Raw genomic sequence first — 17,496 nt, 5'->3', positions numbered from 1 at the left:
CTATTTCATCCTGTTGAAACCTGCAGAGCGCCGCAAATTATATCAAAATAGCCGTCCTACAGATTAAAATGGAAGATATTGTAAGATTAAGTAATTTGAAACTCTTGAAAATCATCTACGAATTAAAGTACAGAAAATGAACGTAAGTTGGCCAGTCGTACTGTTCCCTGGTGGTTTCCAATTATTAATTCAACCGCGACGAACGTTAAAAAATTAGAACCGGAACTTCCGACGCAATCTATTCAATTATTCGTCAATGTACTTCGCGGGAGAATTCCTTTCTTCCGGAAAGTTCCTTCGTTCTAAATAATCTGAAAATTAGAAATTTTAACCTGTCACAGAATAATGAAGTTCTCGGACAAAAGTGTTCTTACGAAGATTCTAAAAAACCAAAGAAATATTTTAAGCTTGATAAAGTTGGACGACACGTACAGTTACAGCTTGTCGCGTGTACACTGTGTACATACGTATATATTTTCCCCTTAATTAAGGGTAGTTTCATGCGCGACAAGTATACCGGATGAATTATTACGCAATCTCGTAGAAATATTTCGTGGATAATAGCGGAAAAACAGACGTTCCATTTATACCACTTTTAGCGTGACAGGGGGTAAAGCTTCGACACGGCAGTAGTATGAGGCCCGCATTTGTCAGACATCGTCCTCCATCTGCAAGGCCATTCTCCTTAATACAACGGTCCGGTATCGCGTGCTCGTGACACGTATTACGAGTTCGCTAGCTTTCGCTAGTAGCTTCCCGTGACTGTATTTCGCGCGAACAAGACAAACAGAAACGCATCCTGGGGAATAATCAATTTTCAGATTGTTCGGCAAATTGAAAACTCGCCGCTTGCCGCGAATTGGATACATCGCCGCAGCTGTATCCCCATTTATTGACACGAACGCACATACATCAGGAATAACAAAAATAGCCTGAATATATTCGGACACTATTGAAATTTTCAGTCTGACCATCGTATCCGTATTTCTCTTTTAGAAATCGACTTTTTAAAAATGAGTTTATGTAGAATTGATCAGATCAATGTATTTCGACGTTTATAGAAAAGTTTCCTTGATACGTTGTATATGTTATGTTAAACATTTCCATGTTTCACGAGACACAGCTGTCATGTTTTTATTGGTCAAGTTTGAAACTGATCTAATAACGTAATATAAAAGTTGCAAGATATTTATTTTAAAGATATATTTAATAAAAAATTAGTATACGAAATAAACAACCATTTTAAATATATTGACACTTATTAATATAATTAACTGTTGAATATTTGTCTGATCTTTGCGAAATATATATTTGTACTATATGTTTTGTGCTTTGTATGTACATTTTCAGATTTGTTTCACATATTATTAAAACACTATCATTAATATTATTAAACACTACCGCCTTATTATACGAGAAAATGTTTCGTACAACACAAATAATACATTTACAAAAGCATTCCCATAAATGTTGGGATACTCTTGCGAGCTACTGTATATCGTGAATCGCGACTTTTCCTAATCGTGGTAAGGAGAAGGGATTTCCATTACCACCGGAAGGGGATTATGGTTACTTTCCTTTTAATTAACATTCAGCAGGGATATTTTCCAGCTGGAGATACATTCACATTCTCTAGGTTCCGTGACACACGGTAGACACACTTTAGTAAAGCTCGACGGGCCAAGTGCCATCTATTTTCCCGACTTAGCCACCGGGAAACTTAAATTAGATTCGCACGGTTTAACTTTTCGGTTTTGACTGTTACAGCCAGTTGCAAACTCTCAGGACAGACAGATCCGGTGGCCGCTGAAAATTATGTGCGCGTAAGAGCTTCTTCAAGGAGCGAAACATCGCCCGAAAACGTTATATTCTTCGCCAACTTCACGTTCCGCGATCTCCAAAGAGATTCGGAAATTATAGCAAAATACCACCTCGCGCAAAATCGCAAGCTCGCGAACGAAACTCTTGGCCTAAGAAATGTTGCACGGCGTCGATAACCACTTGCACACCTGTGCGATGTTCACTGCACGCGGTATCCCTAAATAACCAGGAGAGCAGCAAAGAAATATGGTTTCGCGTATCGTATACAAGCCTCGCCTTGTATTGCATGAATTTTACACCAGTACCGCTGTGCCGCGTAACTCACGCGTTAGATTTTAATACGAAAGACACGCGGCCAAGAAATAAAGCGACGATCTTAGCTTACGCTCCGAAGACGCAACTTTTACTGTGTTGCACGACCTCGAATAAATTTCGCGACGGTCTAAAACATCTACTCCATATACTATCAGAAATTTTCTTAAAGTTCCTTTCTCATTATTTTCTCATTCTTTCCGTATAACTAATCGAATTTCAATAGCAAAGTTTATTAATCTTAATTACAATCGTTTATACGCAGCATTATGCTTTGACAAGCTTCAACGAACTAACTAAATCAACTGAGTTAAAACTAACAAATTAAATAACTACGCTAACACTGATTAACTCAAAATCGAATAAATTAAATCAAAAAGGGTAAAATTTCTGTATTTGCTTTCCGATTCAACAACCAGAAATTACACGCATTCGAGCGTCCTACGGGTTTTAGTAGTTTTAAAAATACGTCAAGGAAGCGGACAGTTTGCATAATTTCCGGTGTAAAAACAACGGACGAAACGAAGGGGTATAAAGTAGCGGTTACGAATGCTCGCGTAAACCCAATGTAAAACTACTGATTTACGCTTTCGATAGGCAAAGATAGATAACACGGTGTAACGAGTCGGGCCAACAGTAAAGCTTAATTTGATATTTATTTAAACAGCCGCGAACGTTTGATAACAATAGCAGCAACGTAGGTAACACGATGGTCGAAGAAGTCTGGGTGGACCACTAACGTTTATCGTCCTCGTAAATTCGCTGTTGAATATCAATGAACGGCCGCGTTCTGCAACTGCAACAGAGAACCGTGCGAGCCCCGTTGTTTTCCATCTGATACGGAACACCGACTGCCACCCGCTCTCTGTTCTATTCGTGGTTTTCTTGGCAACGCAAGAAATTGCTCTGCTATCGACCCGCTGTCAATATCAATTCAGTCGGGTAAATGAAGATTCGCGTTACTAACCTTCCACTACGACTACTATATGGAGTCACAGTAATCATGGTACCGATATACAAGGAAATGATTCTACATGAAAAGAAGAAAAAAAAAAGGAAAAAGAATCATCGTCTAACAAAATCTTACTCTACATTTTCGAGTTACTAGCAAATTATGAGATTAATATCTCCACCGTTTCGTGCCACTTTTATATCGTTCTTTGAAAAAATCTCTATTATTTCTGGTGATTTGGGATGGCTCGAGTATCGTTTTGAGTCAACAGAACAAATCGAGGCGCTTTTTTCCATGAATCGAATAAATCAAAATATCGATTGAATAAATCATAACGATTTTCTCCTACTCTGTATCAAAATGTTCTTTGGACTTATAATTCTGGATAATTCGCGTTAAGCTTCGACATTCTCAAACTGTTCTCATACTTGTTTTGTTCGCATGGAACTCCGGCCTGTCGATCGTACTATGATCGCTGATAATCATAGGTGGACAAGAAGAACTGTCTCCTTCTCGTGAAATTCTCTCCCGTTTGTCCTCTATCCGTGCAACGAGTTTAACAAGCAGCCTGTTTCGTCGTTTTCGAGAGCTGTTAAAGTAACAGGACAACGACGTACGATAATAGAGGAATGATCCGATAGGAATTTTAGCTCTGTCGAAATTCCAAATACGAGTTTTCACCGGAAATTTCTACTTGCCTAGCGAGCAACTCCGCAGTTTAATTCGGACGCGAGTTTCGGCTCAGCTGGCATATCCCAGCGTGTGTCGAATCTAGTTTCAATTCCATCGAGAGACGTGAACAAGGCTCTTGATATTCGAGCAACAAGGCTCCAAGAGTGTTCGGAATCCGGCATTGGAAAGTTTTAGTCCCAAGCGTGTCGGTATATCGGAAATCGGTTGTAATACGACAGCATTATAAACTGCGGCTGGTGGACGTCGGATTTTCCTTGTTCTATTACGACTCGGGAATTCCTAATATCCACGTTCGTGCAAACTGAGTTGGACAGTCCTCTTATACGTAGACACACAATGTTGTCCGTTATGAGGTGTAACTTTTTACTTGACCCATTCAAAACTCATTTCTGACTATTATTTTTTGATCTCTCGATGATTTTTACCAACTATCTCATTTCTTTGAAATATACAAACATGTGTATCTATATGTATATTGGAACAGATCTCTGCTTAGGTTTCGTTTCTTTATCCATTTATTTTGCTGCATTCATAATAAAAATAATAAATAAAAGTAATTAGTATATAAAAAATGAATATAAATTTCCATAAACATCCTTATTCTGCCAACAGAGATCCTTTCACCCGATACGCACGTCACTAGTTTGTAATAAATTAAAAATACAAAGAATTTGCTATTTTTGTTTAATAAAGCGACAGGTTCGAGTTACAATCGATTCGATAATGTTCCAAGAGGTAATTTAGGAAAGAGAAAATCCTTTCTAGAACTCTGGGACAAAGAGCACGCTAGCACTGAAAGGCCATCAAGAACAAAGGGCGTCAAGCCGTCAGACGTTACAGGGATCAGAGTAAAACTTTACTGACGACACATCTCGTCTCCAGATGGGACAATTAAACGGTATCGAGAGAATAAACGCACGGCAATACAAAGTGAATACGTTCACGAATACGCTCGAATACGAAGCACGATCTAATCAATGCACTCGAAACAGACAGTGATGCATCGAATCCTGTACGTCTTTCTAACTTGACCATAGGAAAACTGTTGTTTCCTATGTACCATGAGCTTTGTGAAATACGATGTATGCTAGTATTACCTCTACATAGTGATTATGTCGCTGAAAGTCCCAAGAGAGAGGCTGTCAGCTGCTCTTATTTTCAACTCTCACATTTGCATGCATACAGTGATCGTTAAACTGCGGATTTTTATGCAAATTCATATTTTTAAGAATACAATGAGAAAGATAGATCGTCGTTAAAAAATTGTTTTACATGACAAATATTACAAACAGTACTATACTTGGGATATTCTGCATACTTTTTCGTATTATGTGCATATCGCGCAATTTTTCTTCTTCACTTTCAAATTTCCTATAAATATTTAAAAATATATATATATATATATATATATATATGCTGCATGTATGTATATGTGAGAATTGAAAGTAGGAACGTGGATAATATGAAAGATTTCAAGGGAATTTCACATAAACAATGTAGCTGATGTTACTCTTGCGACGATATCCAATTAGAAGCTCCTTCGAAATCTCCAAGCGAAAGGATCATCATGCACTTTGAATAAATTAAAACGCGTGGCTGAGCATACGATCGTAACTTCTTCCCCGCACATAAATGCCTACTTGGCAACGCACATAATTCCTGCTTAGCAACGTACGAAGCAGATAATGGGCATTACTATAGCGGAATAAATGAGGGTGAAAGTGGAAAATACCCTTCATCTACAACGGTAAAAAAGTGGGAAAAGAGAGGTAGAAAGTTCGACCTTGAGTCATAAAAAGCATAAAACAGTTCACTGCTTGGCTATAGGGTAAATTCCTAGATCTCTTCTAAAGGGATGGTAAGAAAAGAGCAAACTCAAGGCCTTGCCAAACCTTCAACCGTTAAAAGGGACAAAAATGCACCATTTATCTCAACTCTGTGTGAGTTCTTCAAGCTTCAACGACACTTTTGGAAAAATAGAAAAGAGTAGAGTAGTGGCGAAAGTGTGCCTTTCATAGGAGCAGAATCGAAAGGCAAACGAGAAGTGGAAACCGATCGATCTTGAGACATTGAAGGAAAGTATTTATTCTAATTAAATTCTAATTCTAAATTACGTAACAGGAGATAATGGTACAGACAAGAAAGTTTTGAAAATAAAAAATAACCTGCGTCGCGATTAAGACTTTAACGCGTGATGTTATGGAAAATATCGAAATTCGATGCTGGCAATGAAAATCTCAAAGTACAGGCGTATGTTAAGCGTAGATTGTCCTTCGGGAAACAATTTCGAAACAAAGCTCTCGGCAATAATTAAGAGCTCTAACTGGATGAGTCGCTCGCCAACTGTACTTGCCCGCTTTCAAACTCAAACTCTGAGCTCTTGAATTTTCCGCGTACAAGCTTCTAAATTTCGTTTCTCGAACCCATTCAGACACGAAACACTAACATTCCTCGAAACGAATTCTCAAACTTCGAGCCACTTTTCTGTCTCCTCTCATGCTCCTTCACTCACTTGTCGCTTTTGTTTGTCATAGAGAAAATTCATTAAAACTAAATCGTCAAGTATCTTTGCCGAACAGTATACATTTTGTGTTCTTCCGCTTGGCGAGATTAACGTTTTGAAACGAGGTAGGAACAAGATAAAACGATCGATTGAGAAACTTAATTACCGGCGGTAGAATTGGTTGACCAGCGCTTTAAATGAAACGAGTTGGCGCTCGTCGCTCATTCAAAGTTGCATTCATGCCCTTGCGACTGTTTAATTACACGAAATTTACATGATGAAGTTCGAGGTAATGGCAATTTTATTGACTGTTACAAATATTGTTTTTAATCAAACTGGAATTTTTGGAAGCAAAACCGTTCGAAACAGAGAGATCGCGATTCTATAGACCCTTCATCATACAGTGCCTCGCAAAAGTATTCGGACACTGTACCATAGAAAATTTTTACGTCCCATTTTTCATTTTCGACGTTTGTAGTTCCATGTTGCCAATTTTGACATCTTTCGTGCTATTAAAACCAGAAAAAACATTTATGTGACTTTCTTTAACCGAGACACCCTGTATATTATATGCGTTAAATAGATTGTTACGAAATTTCATAAAGACTGTAATGATATAAGATAATTATTTTAAACATATAAATATTAACAATAATTCCACTGAATAATGGTCTCATTAATATAATGAATAATTAACTCTTTAAATACTTTTGTAATCTTGTAGCTTCCATGTACATTTTCAGATTTGTTTCAAATTTTACCAGTACAACCATGATTACAGTGCTGATGAAACTTTAAAATGTTTCATAAAAACTTCCTACGAGTGATCGATTATTTTTATGGGCTACTGCATTTACAGTAATTGAGATATCCTTTAACTAGTTTTGAAAATGTTCATTTGGTTCCTACTCGTGCAAAATCAACGAACACTCGATCGAGATGAAATTCATATTTGCAATCTCCTCGAAAAATATACTCATCGGTGATGAGGATCGATTGATTTACACGGAATACACCACCGAATCCGATGGACGATAGTAATTCGACTAAAATAGCGAGGGAATTAATATCGTTGATTCGTTTCTATGCCCCATGGTGTTATATATTTTCCATATTTCTTATCATCATAATAGTTGAAATAGACAGACAGAGAGAAAGAGAGATTCAACTATTTTAGAAATAAAATCGCTCGAAGGCGTTGGAAACATTTCGTAACACGCATGGAATTTGGAATTGCATCGATTCATGAAAAATTCATGCTATACCTAAATGAGATCCCTTCCTATTGGATTGTTTGATTGAATTATGAATATGAATGAAGGTCAATAACGACGAAATCGTATAGCAACGATATAGTGCAGTCTTAAATCAAAATTGCAAAAGCGGACAGCTCCTGATATAGTGCAGCCAGACAAACAGATATGTTCTACTCGTAGAAATATCGAATAATATGATATAGTATAGACTTCAATAAATATCTCAGTATCCTCTCTGATATTTTGACAGTTCACGAAAGAAACAGATTTTTTAACGTTTTAAGAAAAGCTTCAGTGTAATTTTAAACCGTAATAGTTCTTTGATGTACTCTACTCGAGTTTAAGGAATTTTTTAACGGTAGTAGAAACGAATGGATCCAAAATGTCCGAAAGAATGTAGCAGATTCAACATCCTTGAGAATTTGAACCCTGAAAGGACCTTACGATTTTCATCACTCCAAAAATGCAAGATATCTTAAATTACACGTTTCATTGCTGTAAATTTTAGTTTCTCGCAGACTTTACGACCGTTTTCTATATCGTTCGCACCTACAGTACCAAGAAGTTACTCGCCTGCGCACCTTCCATCGTACAACGATCATCGTAAAATCTTCCTGAGAATAAAGCCTACTTATCACGTTTAACGGCAGTGGTCGTTCGCAGTCGAAACAGTATTAGTGCAAAGTACGCTTTAATTAATTTATCGTCGCGGTGAATATCGCTGGTCGGTTTAGAATCGCTCCGGGCTACTACTTCCGATTAACTTGACCCAAATGTGCAATTGGGCCAGAAGTCCAAAGTCGGCCTGTGACATCTGTAATAGATAAGTGGGCAGCTGTTATTGACTTAACGTGTGTCGTCGTCGACGACGACGACGACGCAAGTGTGGATGGCTTCGTGCACAATAAACGTTTGCGGGTTTCACGTTGAGAACTTAACCTTTAATGGGCTACTTAAGTGTGCACAGCTTCGTCTCCGCACGCTGACAAGGATTATTGTTCGGCCGCGTTTGTCCGCGGGCTTTTGCAACCAGACACGGCCCTTGGCTTTAGCTTCTTCGTGCTCTCATAGCCGCCCCAACTTGATTAGAGTTCGCTCCGCTCAGGAATTATCTTTCACGGTTAGATCCTATGTAATCAGCTTCCTTGGAACATACCAGAGCCCTGGAACTTCCTTTATTTACCGAGGTTCGCTTCGACTCTCCTTTCGACGTTAAAAGGCTGTTTTGTCGTTGGATCGTTCAATGTGAACGCTGCTTAAGCTGGTTGCTTTCGGAAAACGAAATTTCAACGGCAGATGACGGCGCGCGTGACTGCTTGCTCGATATTCCTGGTCGCTGGGATTATTGACTCGTACTACTTGGTCCGCTGGATTTGGGATTAGATAACCAGCTAGGACGTACAATTTTCAGGTCATGCATGGACAATGATCACCGATACTTCTTGACGGTTTCGAGTAAAATATAGCAGCAAAATCTATCGACATATTAATCTCCTAACAGCGAAGATTTACTATCTGTTCTTCGTTTTTTAGTAGCGTATGAAGTACATTTAGCGAAATACAGAAGAGAAAGTGAAAGAATGGAACATAGTAGGCATATGTTAATAAGAACGACGACTTACTAAAAATAACAAAAGGAGACAAAGATACAATACGAAAAATAAAATGAAATTCTAAGCTATTAAAAGAAGACACTAAGACGATAAAGAATCGACTTATGAATGAATGCTGGTCACATTAAAATTGAAGAAAAGATGTTGATTTACAATTTAGAGAAAGTATCGTCTTCTTTTGTCAAACTGAACAAACTATCTGACGTGATTGTCATGGGCTTACACAAATTGGATGTTCCTGCAAACTCATATGTCACGGGTGTGAACACGTGAATGGGTTAAATCTTCGACTAATGGGTGTCAAGTTAAATTCTAGAAAAGTATCAACTTAAGAATTGAAGAGTTTGCAGCAATATTTACACTGCATTTACTAGAACAGGTTAGTGCAGACGTCACATTTGAAAATGTAAAAGTTTGTTAAAAATATTAGTTGTGTGAATTTAAATAGCAAATTCGAGCAGGTACTTAGATTTTAGCTGCATTTTATGGGTTCGTTTAAATTACTGGAAAGTGGGGCCACTTCGACGTTTATTCCTTAAAATTTAATTTTTTTAAATAAACCCTGTCGATGGTTTTTGTAATTAATGCACTCTTTCGTTTACATTCATACCACAAGTATGTTTATAAGGCTACCAGCAAGTCGAAATATTCAACGAGGAACGTTCATTCGACTCATTTTCCGCGTTCCGCCGCGTCTACCTGAATAACTGACGCGAATACGACGTTATAGGATTCTTGTAAAATGCAACAGCGATGAAAAGGCCGCGTACCTCTGCTCCTGCTTTTGATTACGTTTCACTTGTCACGTTACTAAAACGATTTTTGCACCACGGCCGATGTAAATCTGACAACGAAAGAATAGAGAGAAGGCTGGATCTCGTTTGCTATTCCATTGTGCTTTTCCTCAGTTATTGCGACTAAATCACTGAGATCGCATATTGTTTTCTGTTCGCTTTCAGAACACAAAGATTGCTCGTTCCTCTATTGGGAGTACAATCGAAACCGATGCAATGAAACTGAAGAAAATTGTTCTTCTTATTTAAAACTCCGACAGCGCAATAAAATTACCAAGAATTAACAATTGGAATTCTTCGTCTTTAGGATTTTCAATATTTCTGGTATTGGGTTCAAGAATTCCTTATTTTGAGCCTTTTGCAGAAAATACTAACAATTGCATTAAGTATGATAAAAGTTGATGATCACAAGAAAGAAAACTTACTGGTCTTTGGCGTTACTCGGTGGCTGTTATTTTAATACGAGATAATCAGATCCAGATCCGCAAACTTTTCTGAGAGATCTAACTTCGCAGCGTTCCAACATCTGTAAAGCGATTAAGACATCTACAAAAACGTATTTCGGGTCCAAAAACCAAATAAACTGACAGGATTTATTCATTTAAAACATAGAACTTATCATAACCATATTCGATATTGTTATATTCTTCACCTTACTAATAGATTAAATAATACAAGGGAAACACAATCTATTTTTTCCAGGTTTCACAGAACAAAGAATTTCGTTTAAAATGTTCACAAATTCGTGGACGAATTCTTCCAAACAAATGGCATCGAATTACCGTCAACAAAGTTTAAAATGAAAAACAACGAAACCATGCTGGATGGTCCGTGTTTCAGCCAGTGATTTTACATTCGATGTAACTCTTCGCGATGGTACACGAACCGCGAGACCTAAATAGCGTGAACAAAAATACGCGCTCGTGGACCAGCGTTTCACAGCCTGTGGCTTTTTTAATCCATATTTTTTGCGATGCTCCGCCGGTTTGTTACACGCCGTCGACGGTACAGTAACGACAAACATGTGGCAAAATAGGTCTCTCGATTCATCTATTCGAGCTGATGCCACCAAATTACGGTTACGCCGAAAAGTTACGCCGAAAAAGACCGAGCCAACTGTTATCGCGGATTCGTACACGATCGAGTAGAGCGAGTAATTGAATTATTACAGACGAATACGAGACTTTTATCTGCGATTTATCCGATAACTAGTTGCCGACTGTACCGCGCCGCTAGCCATCGATTCAAATCGATAGAGTAATGAAGTGTGCATGCTCGAAAGGCGCAGTGTGGTGTTTTTAAGGCCACCGCGCACGATTTGCATGGTGCATGAACATACGTGCGCCGTTTAAATTGCCGCGAGAAATCTTTCTGGTAATAAAATCCTGCAAGAAGGTTCGAACAGACTAAAAGTTAATCGAACGAAAAACTGTCGGATAGAGATTTGCATTGTGACACTGTTGCAAATCGAAATCCCCCAGTGGATATAAAATCTAATATTTTACACGATATATGGTAATCAAAGGCGCTCATTTCCAATTTTCCCGAGAATTTATTTTCTATGGGTAATAATAAGTTTATAGGGATGAATTTTATTGAAGGAAGTCGTCGAAACGTATTATTCGTTCACGTTTCGAAACGTTGATACTCCCAGGAGAAATTATCCTACAATATAGATATTAGGACGCGGCAAGAGGATATTGGGGCTATGCAAATATGCAAGAAAACAGGAAACTAATATGATCAGAATGCAAACAGATAGTCAAGATGTTTGCGTGGTTGCCGTATGCATATTCTGTGTGTTGCTGTTCGATCACGCTGGAATGTTTCGTAGTATCAACGACTCGATCAACAAGCCAGCCAAACCCATCGTTCTTATGCGATCGATTAAAGAAACTAAAAAGTCTTGTTGCTATTCACGGCAGGATATTTTCCTGCAACTCCATCTCCGTATTTCGAAGAATTTCAATTCAAGATGATGTAATAAGAATAGAGAGAAAGTACACGAATACTATTCGGAATCTTTCACGAAGGAAATATTCTCCAAATTCTTATTATGTCTATACATCATCGGAAAAATAGAGACGTCTTACAGCAAATAAGTTGAACCATCTTTTGCAAATCACTGTTAAACGCTTTGACATGACGTAAGAGGATTTACTAAGAGATTCAAAGTTTACTTTCATAAAGAAAATCTCTAAACTTTTCTGTACATGCCATCAGGAATACTAGAAACGTTGAAACAAATTAGATTAAATACAGGCAATTAATTGTACCACTTTTCTCGACTCTCATTCGTTGCTAAATTATGCTTCAAGATGGCATAAGATGCTTCTCTAACAAGCTCAAAAGTTTAAATCCTAAAAATGCATCTATAACGAGAACCTTAAAATGCTTCTCTGCATATCATAAAATAAGACTGGAGTCATCTTACGCCAAATGAATTAAGCTACTTCTAAAATCTAATCTTATAAGAGGAAACCTTCGATTTCTTTTCTTTTTTCGAGTAGATCAAACAAAAAAAAAAAAAAATATAGTGATCTACGCGGAATAAATGAAGCTACTTTTGCAAAGGTCGATCGCTGCTAAACGCTTCGACATACTTGCGGACGACGTAAGAGTGTTCGCTAACAAAATCTGAAGTGCGCCTTTCAGAGATTCAGCTTGAAATAGCCGATCAATTTCGTTGGTAACTAGGCGCCGCGTTCCGTGGCGTCGACCGAAGAGCATGAAAAACGCTGCTTACTTGGCAGGCCACGTTAGCCAACCCTTTCATCGGAGCCTCGTGTTCAACTTCGTGCTTCACCTCGGCAACTCGAGATGCCCGAACTCGCGACTTGCCAACTTTCTACTTGAAAGTCATCCCTTCGACGACACGACCTACTGTTCCACTCTTCCTCAAAACTAAACGAGGCAAAAGATGCAGTCGCCGCGTCGAATTCTTCTTCTTTGGAATGGGTCGCGAATTTTCACGCGTGTAGCTCGATATTCGCTAGTTTTAAAATAGCGAAACAGGAAGTAAAGTGGCGTGTATAGCTAAGAATGTATGTATTAAAGATCGTGTGATTACAACGTTCGATAAGTACAACGCAAGACCATGCGATATTAATAGAAAAGCAATCTTGGTGTTCGTTCTATTAATGTGTAATGCGAGAATTTGCACAATTTTCTTAAAATATTTAATTAATAAGCAAACAGGCAAGTAACGTTTCAGAGGCTGCTCAAGAAGGAAACACGTGCTATGAAATAAGAAGAGAATATTGATATATCGTTCTTCAGGTATACAGGGAGTTTCATAAAATGTGACTTAACCCGACACTTAATGAGTGGACAGGGAATACAAGGACAGTGAGAAAGTTCATACAAACGCGTGTACCATTTGGCTTTGTTTCATCGTATCAAGTCATAATCAATTATTATTCATGGAAAATGCTCGAAATATCCACTTGCTCGCGATCATTCTTTCAGATCTACGTCGAATAACAGAGACAGAGGCTAACCATTTCGGACACCCTCTATGCAGCTGAGGAATTATTGAAAGGAAATATTGAATTATTGCGAATTATTGAAACAAAAAGTGCCTATAACTTTGAAACACAAAAGTACATTGAACTATTTCGAATAGGAAAAATTCTACGAAAATAAACTCTACGAAATGCCAAGAGCCTCGAAACCGCATCCTCGTTCTCCTTTCGCCAAAGGTAAAGAGAAAATCTAGTTCCTGGTAAGTGGTTAAGCGTTGACCAATTATGATGTTGATACTGAAGAATTATATTTAAAAATAACTACTGAAAATAACTATTATCTAATAATTATTATTTGCCTTAATAAAATAAAGGAATGGAATACATCAAACGAACGAATCCATTGACCAGGAACTTCTGAGTTTCGCTTCGAGTTCATTAAAGAAAGTGGTTAATCGGAATTTATGGTCTCTCGCCGGTATGTCGGTCGTATAATTTATGCGGTTGGCAAACATTCTGTGCTCGAAATTGCTTAATGAGGCTGCGATTAATCAAACGTCCGCGATGCTGCAAGATGATCCACTGCCTTTCCAAATTCCACTGGAAATTCACTCGCAAGTGGAAATCCTTCGGTGAAACTTATTATTACGAATGGATTAGTTGTGTAGCAAATACATAAATTCTTGACTAGATTAATGATTTAATCGTAACAGAAATAAGTCGTTCGTTTCTCGAGAATCGAATATTTATCGCATGCTTATGTATCTCGATTAAAACATTAATAAAAGCTATGGTTGGCCAGTTTGGCTTCTGGTTTGTTCAAATGCTATAATCGCTCGACATTTATCATAATTTGTCGTTGAATATAACAAACTATTATCGCGCGTTGTCTATAAATTTTCCATAATTTCTATATGAAATTAATTCTCGCGACAATAAATAATACAGGAGATGTACGCGAGACTGAAAGGACGAGTTTATTGATCTAGACAATACAATTTCGTCCTATTTCCATCCTGTCCTCGTTGTTAATGTCTACTGAACAGAGAATTATGGTCAATTAACCCGAGGACTGGCCAAACTTAAATTTTTCCAAACTGCCTCGCCAGTAGTACAATACTCTCGGGTGAAATAAGCTCAGGAAATTCGAAATTACCCCGCAAAGTGGAACGAGCCTTTCTAACGCGCTCATTAATATACAGACCCGTACGTGCGAGTTATGCCATATAACTTCGATATTTATGTCGCTCCTCTATCCCAAAATGCATCCAACAGCCGTGTTTAACAGTCACGCCACGTAACTTTTTCGTTTCCCCGTGTTTCCTGCCTCTCACTTACACGTTCTTTTTTCTTTCTGCGTTGTTTCGTGCAAGGTCTACTTAAACTTCATTGCGTGTGCATAATGTTACGTTGTTAAAAAAAACCCTTTCGTGCCTTGTCGAGATCTAACAGGCAAAAAGCTGGTCATTTTTCTGAACGCCCAGGTGTATAACAGACTAAACGTCTCGAATATTTCATGCTTCTAACCGTGGCGTTTAAATCGTAAGAAGTTCTCCAGTGTCTGATCATGAAACATGTTTCTACTGCCAATGTATACCATGAAATTTAGTTTATTTTGATTTGCAAATGAATTTGATTCTAATGATAAGGGCAAGTTGGTTTCAATTTTTCTTCAAATTCTCTCGCGGTAAACCGCAGAGTATATCGCGCACGGAGAAACTCGCGGCGTTGCGCTTGAAGAAATCGATAACCGAGCTTGCATAATTGAGCGGGTTTCGCGAAGTCAACATGGCGCCCCTATGCAAACTCGATGATTGATTGATGTCTTGTAGATTTCACTTCGCTTCTCCCAGATTTCCATTGCATTCTTGAACATTTTCAACAATCAATCTGCAAATGTATTCTCTTCAAACGATCGGACTCTTGAAATACTCTTGTTCGGTATCTTCTAAACAATTAAAATAGCATTCCGGTTTTTTGAGCGCCGTAATCCTCGAAATCCCCGTGAATCCTGGAATTTCAAGCCTTAGGAAGATTCACGGAAAATTGGAAAAAAATCTTCGCTGGCCAGTTTCTAGTCGATCAATTTTCCAGAATACGTAGCAGCCAAGTGCCATCGCATTCTTAACTTTCTTCCAATATAACAAAAACGTCTGGCGCGTCGAACAGTTCCAAGAAATCGAACGTATCAAAACGATAAGGTACTTTCGCCAGAGGATGCTTCAACTGGTGCTCCGCCAATCGTCCAGTTTCCTCCATCTGCCTCTCGAATGGATTTTTTCCCTGAAGAGATCCATATTCCTACAACAGTCACGAAAATGTCGCTCAAAAATGTATACCGTTCCCTCGAAAGCACTTTAGAATTTGTTCGATTTGTCGGTTCCAGATAGAAAGCCTCTTCCATCAAAAAATTATTTTCATCCATCTTTCTATTTATCGCTTATTATAAGCTGGCTGTTTATGCTGTAGACTAATTTCTTGCTACATATATGTTTGCAAGAAACGCCTTATGGTTTCTATATACATCTAGAAATTTATAATTATTTATTTGCGATCATGACAACACGTGCAATATTTCTGATCGATATTGAAATACTTTCGTGAGTCAGCGTAGTTTCACACACTGCTCCATATCCTCGTCTACGATCGTTACAAAATTCTGTTCCATTTCGCGGTTCGTTTTACCAGCATTAAAGGATTATCATGTTGCTATCGGTTTATCCAAATTAGTTATGTATATAAACAAGCTGAAGCGGAGGGTGAGAAATCCTGGATATCCTGTCAGGATAAACAGACGTAATAATTCGACTTCAATAGAATGTAGACATGTATAGCGGAACATAGAGCCTATCGGACAAGCCGTATGAAATTCCATAGCTGGCTACCTGTTGCTCTGAGAAATTTCCAACTAAAGTATGTCGGTATGCGGCCTCGCCATCCTAATTAACCTATTTTCTAGTCTTTAAACGAGACAACGGGAAACAGACACGCGGCAAAGAATTCGTGGATAAAGTTTGTTCAGCAAACGTTGTCTGACAACAGAGAACCATAAGAATATTATCGGTATTACGGCGAGCAACACAGACAACGAAATCGCAAATGTTATGAAACATACAACCGGGGAAAATGGAAAAATTCCTGCGCAGCTGAATCCATTGTCTTAATATTCAGTCTCTCGAATGTGATTTTCATGAAGAATATGGTTCCTCCGGAAGCTTTCGCGGTTTCATTCCGCCAGACGTGCCTAGAGGGACGCGAGAATTTTATGCAAGATCCTTCGAAAGCTACGATTCAACCGCTGCGTTGAAATTTGTCGAGGGGATTTCCCATTTTTTCATGAGAATTCGTGACGAACGAACAAACAGAAGCGAAAGGTTCTCGTAACGAGAAGTTCTCGACGAATTAACGCGTTGAACGGCGCAATTTTTGGAACAAAGGAAGAGAGAGTAACGCAAATTCTACGGGCGTTGAAATTTTGATAAACGAGTCGCGAATCTTTTCAAAATTTTAACTTCTGATTGGAACAATTGTGAGAAGTTAATTCCTCTATGAGTTAACGTAAACAATTTCATGAAATTTGATGGCAGTAACAGAATCGATGATTGACAGTTTACATTAACCCAGAAAAGAAAGTTATGATCTTTATCGATAGCGACGTGAACAGGATGGAAGAGTTGTCATTTATGTATATCGAACGTCAAAACGATCCACACAGACAGAGGTCCCTTTATGACATCGTGTTACTTTTTATGTCAAATATCGGTCGTATATTTTTTTTTTACGACTGCCTCATCTTGAAATTCTCATCGAACATCTACAGGCTTCTTCGCCAAGCGACTTTTACGCGTTTCACTTTACAATTCCTTGCAACTTACGGTATTTTAAAATTTTCGTTCCAGTCGGTCCCTCGATTTCGTTATTTACCATCGTTAAGTCAGTTTTGCGTTGTCTTAATATTTTAACAGCAAACTAATACAATATGTATCATCCCTCTTATGCCAAAATCGTGAACGAACTATATAAATTGAAGACATGAACGTTATAACATATACAGTATAAGACTATAATGATTATATTCTAAACCTAAT

At 38.2% G+C, this 17,496-nt stretch overlaps 1 protein-coding gene across 9 annotated transcripts in view; it reads right to left on the bottom strand.

Annotated features, from left to right (window-relative positions):
• Positions 1-17,496, bottom strand: part of LOC126872262 (5-hydroxytryptamine receptor-like) — a 158,351-nt gene that overhangs the window by 82,915 nt on the left and 57,940 nt on the right. The window contains exon 2 of one of the 9 annotated variants that reach the window (XM_050631979.1): positions 10,370-10,470. The exons of the other annotated variants lie outside the window; for them this stretch is intronic. The gene's annotated coding sequence lies outside the window, so the exon portion shown is untranslated. The remainder of the gene's footprint in view (positions 1-10,369; positions 10,471-17,496) is intronic. 9 annotated transcript variants of the gene reach the window in all.

The sequence above is a fragment of the Bombus huntii genome, chromosome 13 (assembly GCF_024542735.1).
Source record: "Bombus huntii isolate Logan2020A chromosome 13, iyBomHunt1.1, whole genome shotgun sequence".
Lineage (NCBI taxonomy): Eukaryota > Metazoa > Arthropoda > Insecta > Hymenoptera > Apidae > Bombus > Bombus huntii.
The sequence above is the reverse complement of the archived record's forward strand: the minus strand, read 5'-3'. Positions and strand labels throughout refer to the sequence as shown.